This window comes from Canis lupus, chromosome 21 (assembly GCF_048164855.1).
Source record: "Canis lupus baileyi chromosome 21, mCanLup2.hap1, whole genome shotgun sequence".
In the NCBI taxonomy this organism is placed as follows: domain Eukaryota; kingdom Metazoa; phylum Chordata; class Mammalia; order Carnivora; family Canidae; genus Canis; species Canis lupus.
In genome coordinates this window covers 31,792,395-31,807,526 of record NC_132858.1, presented here as the reverse complement: position 1 = coordinate 31,807,526, position 15,132 = coordinate 31,792,395, and the positions used below count along the sequence as shown (strand labels likewise).

Genomic DNA, 15,132 nt, shown 5'->3' with positions numbered 1-15,132 from the left:
AACTCTGACAGATGGCCTCTCTATGTAGCTGAAGCTCCTCTTAGCCTCACGGCCAGATTCTAAGACTGATTGTTCTCAGTCCTCTCGTGAAGGATGCTCCAAGGGAACCAAGTGGAGGGTGCATGGTCTTTAATGACCTTGCCCTAGAAGTCACAACATCTCAATTCTGCCACACTTTATTGGTCAAAGAAGTCACAACGTCACCCTGGTAGAAGAAGTAGGATTATAGAGACCATCTCTGAGTGGGAGGAGTGTCAAGAAAAGCATGTGGGACTGGAGACACTGTTGAAGTCATCTTTGGAAAATATAATCTGCACAATTGTGTTCACTTAGATACTGATGACATTTCATGAAACAAGTAATAGTTTTAATCAACTCTGTCCCCCAAGTCTACTCCTCACACAAGGAAGGAAAGAAGGAAAAAGAATCGAAGGTGAAATTTAACCAATGAATAAAAAAATGGAAGAGGAAAGTGGGAGAAAGCAAAAGTAGAAAGTTTCTTTTAAATAGAGAGTTAGTAAAACTTCAAGTTGAAATATGATCAGGTTACAACATGAGGAATATTGCTTCTCCTCAGGGAACTAAAAAGCAGTTAATTGTTAAAAATGACATGACTGAATATTTATTCTGACAAGACTCCTCTTTCTGTAGTGCGGCAAATGAACAGGATGAAGATCATAGGAGGAAGAGGAAAGCCAACTAGTAGAATATGAACATAATCAGAGGGAAAGATAGAAGCTGCTTGAAATAAAATAGAGACAATGGAAATGAAAAGATATAGACTTGTTCAGGGCAGTGATATCAATGCTAATGAACTGAATGTGGGGGAGGAGGAAGTAGAATCATCAAGGCTAACTCCTAAACTGAGCAACTTTTCTGGGACAGTTGATTAGGGGAGGTTAATAGATTCAGGCTTACTCATGGATTTGGATTATCTAGAATCTTCGATGAAGTAACATCTTGGAGACCTCCGTATAAGAGTAGTTTGCTCTGAGTGTGGAAAAAAATTAACTATGAAGATTATAAAATTCAATTAAATCAATACTTCCTAAAATATTGTATCACAGTTTCCTTTTTTTGTATCACCTATAATATCATATCAAATATTTGAAATGTACAAATATTATAAAGTATTGTCTTAAAAAATGCATACATTCTTCGGGAGACTCACCTTAAATAATTTTTGACCCATCTTTTAAATGGTTTATGAAGGGAGTTTATCAAAGATGGAAAAAAATGACAGGTACTTAAAATATAATTCATCAGCAGGGGCTGGTAAATTTGTGGTCACATTTCAAACAATCAAGCTGGGAGGGAGAGTAACGTCATCTTGAGAGAGATGAACTACTTAATAGTACAATATTTATACCTAAAAATTAATGTGCTTTACAGTTCATATGAATTAACTCATATATTTGTAACAATCCTGAGTGAAGTCACATTATTATTTTTGCTTTAAGTATTTGGAAATGAAAACAGATAAATCATATTCCTTACAAAAGATTACCTGTAAGTGAAGAAGTTGGCTATAAGTTTAGGTGATTCCTATCCATATCAAAGACAACTCAACACCTTCATGAAAGAAAAACATGAAAGTATTAATGAAAAACATTAGTATTTTATGCTGCGTTTTAAAAAAGGATGTATGTAATGAGATTTATTAATATTTTTAAAAACCCAGAAAGCTAAGAAGTCTAATTATTTTGGATTAGTGATTTCTTTTGAAATTAATTAGAGTATTTTTTTAAAAAGATTATTCATGAGAGACAGACAGAAATAGGCAGAGACCTAGGCAGAGAGAGAAGCGGGATCCCCGCAGGGAGCCCGATGTGGGACTCGATCCCAGGACCCTGGGATCACAACCTGAGCCAAAGTCAAACCATCAACCGCTGAGCCACCCAGGTGTCCCAATTAAGTAGAATAGTTTAGGTGATTTTTTTCTATCTCATCTGGAATGAGGTGTGGAGGGTTGGAATATTGTTAATTACTTGGCATAGCCAAGTAAATGACATTGTGAATAATGTCTGTGTAAAACTTATCTAGACATGAGACTTGGAATGTGCTTTTTTAATTAATTTTTGGAAGAATTGGAGCTTCTCATCTGTCTTTTGGCCAGGAGTGCTAATATTGGGTAGGGCATCATTATATTTTAGAATGTCTCATTTTTAGCCTATTTCTTGGAAGGCTAAGATTTTGGGAGGACTTAGGAATTAGCAATTGGGAGTGTGAAACATTTAAGGCAATGTTAAGATAAAAATTCAAAGTAATTTTTCACTATTTTTGTGAATAGCTCAACAAGGTAGAAGCCTTATAATAGTACATTGCCTTCAATATTGTCTTCAACTAAAGTACAGATAAAATTTTGATTCTTACACTTTTAGTTAGTAAATCTGAAACAATGGATAACATAAAATATATGGTTATGAATCTCCAAATAATATTCAATGAATACATTACCCTCCCTAAACAAAATCTACCAATCTATATTAAAACATTAAGATTCAGGTGGTATTGAAAATTATGGTGAGTATATAATGTATATATGTATATGGTGAAATATAACCATAACATGGTGCTTTATCGGGCTACTAATTTTCATATTTAAATCATATCATGGACAAACTTTTTAACTCACATTTTTTTCTATCTTAACTTCTGTATCTTGTAAGGTGGAATTAATCCACTTTGGTAGTGAGGCTTCTCTAAGATTATCTTTGCAGATAATCTTAATTAGTCAGTCTGCCTGAGTATCTAGGTCCACTTTTTTCTTATGATCAAATCCCTGCCCTAAAACTCCCTTCCCTTGACTTCATGCTAGTTGTATCATGTGTCCTTGCCTTAATCATCTACTTTACTTGGCACACTGGTTCCTCTGAAATGTGAATCTCATCCTATCCATATAAGTATTCCTTGGAACATTAGAAGTGTGTCCTCAAAAACCATGTCACATCGTTGAGATCTTGTTACTCGCTATTGGATCCACTGATACTGCTCACCACCTCTCTGGATCTCCAAAGCTTGCTGGTACTATGTCAAGTTTCCCTGATAACCTACTGAAAATCGTAACAATTGTCTTTGGGTGAATTTCCACCCAATACTGCCACTTATTATTCAATCCAAATCCAAGCTCTGTATGCATAGCTGGACCATCTGTGATGTAATGGAATCACAGACCTGGGTTCAACGCTTGGTCTTGATACTTGGCAGGTGTTTGACTTATCCAAATTATTCAACTTCATTGAGTGTTATTTTCTTCATTTTAAAATGAGGATATAAATAATAATTTATAATCTGACATTTAATTTATTCTGGAGAGTTGGTTATAGAGATACAGAAATTATGTAGATAAGTGTATTATATGAATTGAACACTGAGTCTATGGACTGGCACTGTACTAAGCTCTTTAAAGGACTGATAATGATCTAGGGATTACCATGATTTCCACTTAAGTACCTTGCTAAGTAAGGCCACACAGTTTATTCTGACTCCGGAGACATAATAACTACTATGATCTAACGTATACTAATACTGTAAGAAATAGAGATAAAGCACTTGGCATAGCCTCTAGCGTTTGAGTGTCAATTCCACCATGACTTGTAGCTGAGTTTAACACGGGTAGGATTCCCATTTTGGTGTAAGTATGTCATATTCAAGTTCAGTTTCTCTTAGGATTGTCCAAATTAAGAAAGTATGTGCTCTATGTAGTATTATCACTAGCTAATATTGCTTTTCTTGTGCTGAATCTGTGTCTTCCTTATACTTCACTTATATCCCATCTGATTCCCTTTTATTTCCTACCCCATTTCGCATATTTACCAAAACACCACAATAAGTATATATTAAATACAATTATATCTTAGAGATATTAAAATTAACATTATTTTAACCTGATATAAAAGTAATGTGAATTGTGTAATTAACACAAATTAAATGAATTAACTCTATAGATGACCCTCGAACAACATGTGTTGGAACTTAATGGCCCTACTTATATGTAGATTTCTTGTGATAGTACAGTACACTACCATAAATAGATTTTCTCTATAATTTTTTAACATTCTTTTCTCTAGCTTTATTGTTAGAATACAGTACATAACACTTACAACTTATATAATATGAGTTTTTGACTGCTTGTATCAGAAGGCTTCTGGTCAATAGTAGGCTATTAACAGTTTTGGGGAAGACCAAAGTTATAAAAGTTATGAATTTTTGACTACACAAGGGCCAGTGCTCTTAATACCCATGTTGTTCAAAGTGTTAACAACTGTATTTGTATGAGTTACATGGCTTTCCACAGGATATCTATTAAAGGGACTAAATTTGTTGCTGGGATGCCTGGGTGGCTCCGATGGTTGAGCATCTGCCTTTGGTTCAGGTCATGATCCCAGGGTTCTGGGATTGAGCCCCACATTGGGCTCCTTGCCCAGGGGGAGTCTGCTTCTCCTTCTGCCCCTCCCCTCCACTCATGCTCTGTCTCTTGCGCTCCCTCTCAAATAAATAAAACCTTTACAAAATTTTTGTTGCAATTAATGAAAAGGTCTCTTAAATTGCATTTTAAAAGTAATTTATTTGTCTGTAGACCTTGGAATAAGTTGAAATATTATTTATTTACAACCCAAGTCACTCACCTGAAACTTAATTTTACCACTACTAGTTATCAAGGAAACGGTTTGCTTAAATTCTTTTAAAAGAATATCGGTATCAAGAACTGTGGAGTATCTGAGCGTTTACCCTACTTGAGAAGTTATGAAGTTAGCCAGTCATAATTCAATGGATCGCGGCAGAAGATACAAGACTCCTGGATCAGAGACAAAGATATTTATTACTCGTAGTGTAGCAGGCTGCATAAGCTTCGTGTTTGCTGAGCTCCCCTTGCTGTCGTTTCCTACGTGGATGACCCAGGAGGGCTCAGGTGGATGCTTCACAAGCTGTAGTTTTGCATCACAGCCGAGAAATGCCAAGATTAGGGAATCTTAATCTTTTATAAAAAACTCTCAACCTGACTGAACTCGGCACTGGATGGAGGAATATTATCTGTATTGTGCTTGGAAATACAAAATGAGCAGACAGATTTCGTATGCTTAAGACAGAGACATTCCATCTCTCCTTCAAAGTTGTTCATAGTACAAACATCCTTGACAAGATCCCAGAACACAAGCTATCAGCGTTTCTGCTTGTAAAATGTACTGAAATATGGGGGACTCGCCTAGAATTGCCTCTTAACAGCTGATCAAATGGAACAGTTTTTATTTATTTATTTATTTTTAAATTTTTATTTATTTATGATAGTCACAGAGAGAGAGAGGCAGAGACACAGGCAGAGGGAGAAGCAGGCTCCATGCACCGGGAGCCCGACGTGGGATTCGATCCCGGGTCTCCAGGATCGTGCCCTGGGCCAAAGGCCCGCGCCAAACCGCTGCGCCACCGAGGGATCCCCTGGAACAGTTTTTGACGTGATTGTAAGTTGCACTTTGATCAAACTTCAGTAGTTGTAATTGGTAATACAAATGAAGAAATATAATCATCTTGGTTTGGGGGAAAACCCATAGATCCTCAACAATTTTCTCTACTATTCTAAACACGTAATTCCAGAAAATTTCATTCTACTTTGGCATTTTGATGATCCATTGCCAATACTGCTGACTGTGCCACGTGAGGAAGTCTGTGGCGATGGGTGCTGCGGGGATTCTTAAAGCTAGAATCTTAGAAGACCAATGTCAACTTTTATAGTTAACATCCTGAGCATTACTTTGCTCATTCAACCTACATGTTTGTTATATATTTAAGATATGTCCAGCACAATCGTACATATGCTGAGAACACTGTAGTTAATGAAACAGAACAAAAGTTTCTATCTTACGGATTTATAATCCAGTAGCAGAAAAAGAAATATTACCATCTTTGACATCCAAAGAAATAAAAATGATGCACTTCCCTGCCATAGCCCCTCCCTCCCACTCCTCTTTTCTGTTCTACTTTTCTCCATACTCACTACTAATGTGCATATATTTATCTAATATATAAAACTTAATTTGCTAATCATTAACATATTCCTACTGGAATGTGTGAGGCATAAGAGCGGGGATTTCTGTTTTGTTCAGTGCTAGTGTGCACACAAGGTACAAAAAAAGGCTTCTGACACAAGAAAAGATTTTTAAAAATGCTTGAAGAATACATACTTAAATGGATGAATAAAATAGATTTTATGGGAGCAAAGGCCTCCAGAGGAAATCTTCCCAAAGACCACTGAATTAGAGGAAGAAGATGATAGTGGCCATTTGATAATAGATATGACATATTTACATAATACCAGAAAAGAAATCTTAAATGAAACTTCATTGGAAGCTATAATTCCTCTAACACTGAATATATAAGAAATAGGAAATTACAGTTTATTACTTTTAATGGAGCCATGTTTATAACTTCCAGACTGGTTTTGGCTTGGGGAAAAATGCTCACATACATAAAAGTGTTCATGGAACTTCTTTTGGACAGAAAACAGATCTAAAATCCAGCCAGGCATATAGAAACAAGACATTTTCTAAAAATACATCTTGATAAACATAGACCAGGTCAGTTCCTCCATATTTAGTTTTAAATCTCAATGGAAAGCAATCAACATAAAGGTGTATGGGAGGGTAATTCTGTAAACACATTTAAATAAGATTTTTCTATGCCAAGAGTGGTTATTATGCCAATTCTAAATGAGAGATTTATGTTTTTAGCTTTATTTACATATTCCAGTTGGCTTGGAATAGAAGAATTTGGGTTAAAATATATTTTGTCAGGTTACCAAAAAGCTAATCTTAACTGGGGCTTCAGCATTGAAAGGGACCGAAGAGACAGCCTTCCTTGTAATGTATGTAATGCATGCTTTCAGAAATAATATTCTAGAGAACTGCAAAATAGGACAGAGGAGGTGACCCTTTAAAAACAACCATCTAAAGGACTTCTTGATATTTCCGTAACTTGCCTGGATCCAGTGTAAAGGAAAGGTTTCAGGAAACTTTATTATTTTATTTTATTTTATTAATTTTAGAGAGAGAGTGTGTGAGTGGGAGGCATAGAGGGAGAGGGAGAGAGAGAATCTCAAGCCCATGTGGAGCCTGGAGCCCGATGTGGGGCTGGATGGTATGAGCCTGAGATCATGACCTGAGTGGGAATCAAGAATTGAAAGCTAAACCAACCGAGCCACCCAGGTGCCCCAGGAAGCTGAATGATTTACATATATTCATTTTTAAATGATGGTTTTAGTTTCAACTTTTTAGTTGAAAAATCTCCATCTGCAATAAGTATCTTTACAATAGTTTTTGCCTAAGGAGAAAAACAAACTTTTCTCATCTTGTTTTATCTTTGATTTCAAGAATTTTATTTTATTTTATTTTTTTAATAATAAATTTATTTTTTATTGTTCAATTTGCCAACATACAGAATAACGCCCAGTGCTCATCCTGTCAAGTGCCTCCCTCAGTGCCCGTCACCCATTCCCCCCCATCCCCTGCCCTCCTTCCCTTCCACCACCCCTAGTTTGTTTCCCAGAGTTAGGAGTCTTTATGTTCCGTCTCCCTTTCTGATATTTCCTACCCATTTCTTCTCCCTTCCCTTCTATTCCCTTTCACTATTATTTATATTCCCCAAATGAATGAGAACATATAATGTTTGTCCTTCTCCGATTGACTCACTTCACTCAGCATAATACCCTCCAGTTCCATCCACGTTGAAGCAAATGGTGGGTATTTGTGATTTCTAATGGCTGAGGAATATCCCATTGTATACACAGACCACATCTTCATTCATCTTTCGATGGACACCAAGGCTCCTTCCACAGTTTGGCTATTGTGGACATTGCTGCCAGAAACATCGGGTTGCAGGTGTCCTGGCGTTTCATTGCATCTGTATCTTTGGGGTAAATCCCCAGCAGTGCAATTGCTGGGTCGTAGGGCAGCTCTATTTTTAACTCTTTGAGGAACCTCCACACAGTTTTCCAGAGTGGCTGCACCGGTTCACATTCCCACCAACAGTGCAAGAGGGTTCCCTATTCTCCACATTCTCTTCAGCATTTGTGGTTTCCTGCCTTGTTAATTTTCCCCATTCTCACTGGTGTGAGGTGGGATCTCATTGTGGTTTGGATTTGTATTTCCCTGATGGCAAGTGATGCAGAGCATTTTCTCATGTGTGTGTTGGCCATGTCTATGTCTTCCTCTGTGAGATTTCTGTTCATGTCTTTTCCCATTTCATGATTAGATTGTTCCTTTGGTGTTGAGTTTAATAAGTTCTTTATAGATCTTGGAAACTAGCCCTTTATCTGATAGGTCATTTGCAAATATCTTCTCCCATTCTGTAGGTTGTCTTTTAGTTTTGTTGACTGTATCCTTTGCTGTGCAAAAGCTTCTTATCTTGATGAAGTCCCAGTAGTTCATTTTTGCTTTTGTTTCTTTTGCCTTCGTGGATGTATCTTGCAAGAAGTTACTGTGGCCGAGTTCAAAAAGGGTGTTGCCTGTGATCTCCTCTAGGATTTTGATGGAATCTTGTCTCACATTTAGATCTTTCATCCATTTTGAGTTTATCTTTGTGTATGGTGAAAGAGAGTGGTCTAGTTTCATTCTTCTGCATGCGGATGTCCAATTTTCCCAGCACCATTGATTGAAGAGAGTGTCTTTCTTCCAATGGATAGTCTTTCCTCCTTTATTGAATATTAGTTGACCATAAAGTTCAGGGTCCACTTCTGGGTTCTCTATTCTGTTCCATTGATCTATGTGTCTGTTTTTGTGCCAGTACCACACTGTCTTGACCACAGCTTTGTAGTACAACCTGAAATCTGGCATTGTGATGCCCCCAGCTATGGTTTTCTTTTTTAAAATTCCCCTGGCTATTTGGGGTCTTTTCTGATTCCACACAAATCTTAAAATAATTTGTTCTAACTCTCTGAAGAAAGTCCATGGTATTTTGATAGGGATTGCATTAAACGTGTAAATTGCCCTGGGTAACATTGACATTTTCACAATATTTAATTCTGCCAATCCATGAGCATGGAATATTTTTCCATCTCTTTGTGTCTTCCTCAATTTCTTTCAGAAGTGTTCCATAGTTTTTAGGGTATAGATCCTTTACCTCTTTGGTTAGGTTTATTCCTAGGTACCTTATGCTTTTGGGTGCAATTGTAAATGGGATTGACTCCTTAACTTATCTTTCTTCAGTCTCATTGTTAGTGTATAGAAATGCCACTGACTTCTGGGCATTGATATTGTATCCTGCCACGCTGCCAAATTGCCGTATGAGTTCTAGCAATCTTGGGGTGGAGGCTTTTGGGTTTTCTATGTAGAGTATCATGTCATCAGCGGAGAGGGAGAGTTTGACTTCTTCTTTGCCAGTTTGAATGCCTTTAATGTCTTTTAGTTGTCTGATTACTGAGGCTAGGACTTCCAGTACTATGTTGAATAGCAGTGGTGAAAGTGGACATCCCTGTCTTGTTCCTGATCTTAGGGGAAAGGCTCCCAGTGCTTCCCCACTGAGAATGATATTTGCTGTGTGCTTTTCGTAGATGGCTTTTAAGATGTCAAGGAATGTTCCCTCTATCCCTATGCTCCGAAGAGTTTTGATCAGGAATGGATGCTGTATTTTGTCAAATGCTTTCTCTGCATCTAATGAGAGGATCATATGGTTCTTGGTTTTTCTCTTGCTGATATGATGAATCACATTGATTGTTTTACGAGTGTTGAACCAGCCTTGTGTCCCGGGTATAAATCCTACTTGGTCATGGTGAATAATTTTCTTAATGTATTGTTGGATCCTATTGGCCAGTATCTTGTTGAGAATTTTTGCATCCATGTTCATCAGGGATATTGGTCTGTAATTCTCCTTTTTGGTGGGGTCTTTGTCTGGTTTTGGAATTAAGGTGATGCTGGCCTCATAGAACGAATTTGGAAGTACTCCATCTCTTTCTATCTTTCCAAATAGCTTTAGTAGAATAGGTATGGTTTCTTCTTTAAACGTTTGATAGAATTCCCCTGGGAAGCCATCTGGCCCTGGACTCTTGTGTCTTGGGAGGTTTTTGATGACTACTTCAATTTCCTCCCTGGTTATTGGCCTGTTCACGTTTTCTATTTCTTCCTGTTCCAGTTTCAGTAGTTTATGGCTTTCCAGAAATGCATCCATTTCTTCTAGATTGCCTAATTTGTTGGTGTATAGCTGTTCATAATATGTTTTTAAAATCGTTTGTATTTCCTTGGTGTTGGTAGTGATCTCTCCTTTCTCATTCATGATTTTATTAATTTGAGTCTTCTCTCTCTTCTTTTTAGTAAGGCTGGTTAATGGTTTATCTATCTTATTAATTCTTTCAAAGAACCAACTCCTGGTTTTGTTGATCTGTTCCACAGTTCTTCTGGTCTTGATTTCGTTGAGTTCTGCTCGAATCTTTATTAACTCTCTTCATCTGCTGGGTGTAGGATCTATTTGCTGTTTTTTCTCTAGCCCCTTTAAGTGTAAGGTTAGCTTTTGTATTTGAGTTCTTTCCAGTTTTTGAATGGATGCTTGTATTGCGATGTATTTCCCCCTTAGGACTGCTTTTGCTGCATCCCAAAGATTTTGAACGGTTGTATCTTCATTCTCATTAGTTTCCATGAATCTTTTTCATTCCTCCTTAATTTCTTGGTTGACCCTTTCATCTTTTAGCAGGATGGTCCTTAACCTCCATGTGTTTGAAGTCCTTCCAAACTTCTTGTTATGATTTAGTTCTAATTTCAAGGTATTTTTGGTCTGAGAATACGCAGGGGACGATCCCAATCTTTTGGTATCGGTTCAGATCTGATTTGTGACCCAGTATGTGGTCTATTCTGGAGAAAGTTCCATGTGCACTTGAGAAGAATGTGTATTCAGTTGAGTTTGGATGTAAAGTTCTGTAGATATCTGTGAAATCCATCTGGTCCAGTGTATCATTTGAAGCTCTCGTTTCTTTGGAGATGTTGTGTTTAGAAGACCTATCGAGGTTAGAAAGCGCTAGATTGAAGTCACCAAGTATAAGTGCATTATTATCTAAGTATGTCTTAACTTTGGTTATTAATTGATATATTTGGGAGCTCCCACATTTGGGGCATATATATTGAGGATTGTTAACTCCTCTTGTTGGATAGATCAAGTATGAGATAGTGTCCCTCTTCATCTCTCACTACAGTCTTCGGGGTAAATTTTAGTTTATTTGATATAAGGATGGCTACCCCTGCTTTCTTTTGAGGACCATTCGAATGGTAAATGGTTCTCCAACCTTTTATTTTCAGGCTGTAGGTGTCTTCTGTCTAAAATGAGTCTCTTGTAGACAGCAAATAGATGGGTCCTGCTTTTTTATCCAGTCTGAAACCCTGCGCCTTTTGATGGGGTCATTAAGCCCGTTCACATTGAGTTACTATTGAAAGATATGAGTTTAGTGTCATCATGATATCTATTCAGTCCCTGATTTTGTGGATTTTTCCACTGGACTTCTTAAAGGGGAATTTTGAGAGTCCCCCTTAAAATTTCTTGCAGAGCTGGTTTGGAGGTCACATATTCTTTCAGTTGCTGCCTGTCTTGGAAGCTCTTTATCTCTCCTTCCATTCTGAATGAGAGCCTTGCTGGATAAAGTATTCTTGGTTGCATGTTCTTCTCATTTAGGACCCTGAATATATCCTGCCAGCCCTTTCTGGCCTGCCAGGTCTCTGTGGAGAGGTCTGCTGTTACCCTAATGCTCCTCCCCATAAAAGTCAGGGATTTCTTGTCTCTTGCTGCTTTAAGGATCTTCTCTTTATCTTTGGAATTTGCAAGCTTCACTATTAAATGTTGAGGTGTTGAATGTTTTTTATTGATTTTAGGGGGGATCTCTCTATCTCCTGAATCTGAATACCTGTTTCCCTTCCCAGATTGGGATAATTTTCAGCTATGATTTGTTCAAATACATATTTTGGCCCTCTGGCCCTTTCGGTGGCCTCAGGAGCCCCAATTAAATGTAGGTTTTTCTTCCTCAGGCTGTCATTTATTTCCCTTAACCTATTCTCATGGTCTTTTAATTGTTTGTCTCTTTTTCCTCAGTTTCCCTCTTTGCCATCACCTTGTCTTCTATGTCATTCACTCGTTCTTCCACCTCGTTAACCCTCGTTGCTAGGACCTCTAGTTTGGATTGCATCTCATTCAATTGATTTTTAATTTCTGCCTGATTGGATCTAAATTCTGCAGTCATGAAATCTCTTGAGTCCTTTATGCTTTTTTCTAGAGCCACCAGTAGCTGTATAATAGTGCTTCTGAATTGGCTTTCTGACATTGAATTGTAATCCAGATTTTGTAACTCTGTGGGAGAGAGGACTGTTTCTGATGCTTTCTTTTGAGGTGAGGTTTTCCTTCTAGTCATTTTGCTCAGTGCAGAGTGGCCAAAAATAAGTTGTATTGGGAATAGGAGAAAAAGAGAGGAGAGAAAGAAGGAAAGAAAAGAGAAATAGAAAGAAGAAAAAAAGGAAAAAAGAGAAGAAAAAGAGAAAGAAAAAGAAAAAGGGGAAAAAAAGGGTGGGGGAAGCAATCAGAAATCAAAAAGGAAAAAAAAAAAAGAAACACGGGGGAGTATCTTCTGATTCTGTGTCTTTAAGTCCCTTGACTTCCCCTGGAACTTGTCCGTCTAGCTGGTCTTCTGGGGCAGGGGCCTGTTGTGCTGATTTTCAGGTGTTAGCACTTGGGGGAGCTGCTCTGCCCCCTGCCCGGTTCAGGGCTCAGTGGGTTTTGTTTACCCCATGAGGCCCCAGGAGGAACAGCCGCAGTGGCGGGGCCAGCTCTGGAGCCCTGGAGTCAGCCCCCGCAGTAACCCCGGAGCTCTCGGTCTGCAGGGCCTGGAGGCTCCGGGGCGGGGCCGCTGATCTGCTCAGCTGGGGCAGGAGCGTCCTTGCTGTCCTGGGCCCTCCCGGCCTCTGCCTGTCCCGGGGGGAGGCCGGATCCTGGGCTGTGTCCTGGTGCCCTGTGCTCCCGGTCTGCACTGGTGGATTCGCTCTCAGGCCCCGCAGCCGCCTCCGCGGAGCCGCCCCCGAGCCCCTCCGAGCTGCTCCGGGTCCCGCCGGGTCCCCGTGCGCGCTGCAGCCCTTAGGGAGCTCGGCGCACTCCCCCGGGGCGCAGGTGTCTGTCAGTGTCCCCGGGAGCCCGAGGGCATCCCTGCCCTCCTGGGTCCTGCTCCACCTCCCTGCGGGCCCCTTTCCGCCCGGGAAGGTCGGTGCAGCTCCTGCTTCTCCCGGACTGGGCTCTCCTGTCCTGGGGACACTCGCCCCGGCCTCAGCCCGGCTCCTCGCGGGGCCCCTCCCCCTTGGAGGCCTTTTGTTTCCTTATTTCTTTTTCCCCGTCTTCCTACCTTGATAGAAGCGCGAACTCTTCTCACTGTAGCATTCCAGCTGGTCTCTCTTTAAATCTTTGGCCAAATTCGTAGATTTTCAGGATGATTGGAAGGTCATCTAGGTAATCTGGTGGGGACAGGTGACTTGGGGACCCTACTCTTCCGCCATCTTGCCCCTCCCCTCGATTTCAAGAATTTTAATTCAGAATATTCATTTTTTAAAATCCTGTTCATGTTTTGTAAATATTCTAATGTATTCATGAGGCAGCAGCTTAGATGAAGTGCAGAATGAAAAGGAAGAAACTGAAGAAAAAATTGTATTCACAAGCAAAGAGTCTTTACTTAAGGGCACTAATAATTTCTCAAACTGTAGAGAATAAATGAACCAAATCTTTCTGGGTGTGTCAGATTTTGCCTCAGACATAATATCATCTCTTGTAGAACCATTAGACAATCAGGAAGAAATACCACTTTTAAACTTCTAAGACCTCTAAATGTCTTTAGGCAATATTTTGATTTTAATCTGCAAAGAAGAGGGGGCCATATATGAATCTTAGGAACTCATAGGAACCCATGACCTTATGGGACTTCTTCTGCCTATAATTTTAATCATTTTAACTCATGATGGAAACAGCCATGAGTCTAATGTAGTTCAATTTATAAATGACTAATGTGAAGAAGCTGTATTACTTTTAGTTTTAAATCTCAATGGAAAGCAATGAACTTAAAGGTGTATGGGAGGGTAATTCTGTAAGTTATACCAAAGAAACTGCTGGTAGAGCAGAAAATGTATAAGCCAATCAATATATTTTGTGATCTATTTCTAACGAAAAATGATTAAGATACCAATGTAAGAAAGGCCCTTCGGACTCGTCTCTCATTCATCAGGAGATTACGCCCAGTGAGAGCCATCATAGGTGTTTTGTTTTGTTTGCCTAGTTTCAGAAATACTCTTTCTAGAATTCCAGTTACTTACTAGTATTTATCTGATGGTTAAGAGATCATTTCTTAATTTGGTGAGACCTGGATGGAAGCATACAGGTGGTGCAGGAGAGGGTGTAGTCTTTCTAAGAGGCCACAGCTCCTGGTATGCCAGGGCCCTGGGGCTGGCACCAGGAACAGCTGCTCCACAGGGCCCTGGTCGTGCCCCCATCATAACGTAGGTTTGGCTGAGCATCTACCCTCCAATCGTGAGTAGGATTCTCCTCCAGCACTTGGGCTAGTTCTGGGAACTGGAGATGAGACTCAAGGGAGAAGAAAGAACTGTAGGCTTTGGAAACATTAGATCCCGAAACTCTGCTCTTACCTAACGGAACTGAAAAAGTGAGTCTTGGGGTGATGGAAAATGAAAGAGCTTCTCACCAAAACAATTGTCAGAATAGCCCTGGGACTCCGGTACCTCCTAACCAGGCCTGCTGGATACATGGCATTTAGTTCACAGACAGCCCTTTGAGACAGAGAATGGTTAGCACCACTTCCAGGTGGGAAGATCCACAAGAATTCATTGAGTTTGACTTAGTGTCACATATGTAAGGCCAAACACACAAGATTTAAGATAACAGAATTCAGTGATTCTCAGTTTGAGGAGTGACTAGTGGGAAGAACCCTTCACCCCCACTCCTTCAGAGGCCAGGGCCACTTTGTACTTGGGCTATTTTAAAGCTCTATTTACCGCAAGTCTGCCCACAGTTTGACAGAGGTAATTGCATCTAATTTTATATTTTTATCCCCATTCCCCCTTTCAGCAAAGTTATTTTATATATTTGTAATACAGTTAGGTTTTTTGTTTTGTTTTTGCC

At 39.4% G+C, this 15,132-nt stretch overlaps 1 long non-coding RNA gene across 2 annotated transcripts in view; it reads left to right on the top strand.

The window, feature by feature from the left end:
• The window catches only part of LOC140613506 (uncharacterized), a 72,145-nt gene that overhangs the window by 42,762 nt on the left and 14,251 nt on the right, over positions 1-15,132 (top strand). For both annotated transcript variants that reach the window (XR_012014503.1, XR_012014504.1), the window contains one exon: positions 5,290-5,459. This is a non-coding gene — a long non-coding RNA (uncharacterized lncRNA). The remainder of the gene's footprint in view (positions 1-5,289; positions 5,460-15,132) is intronic.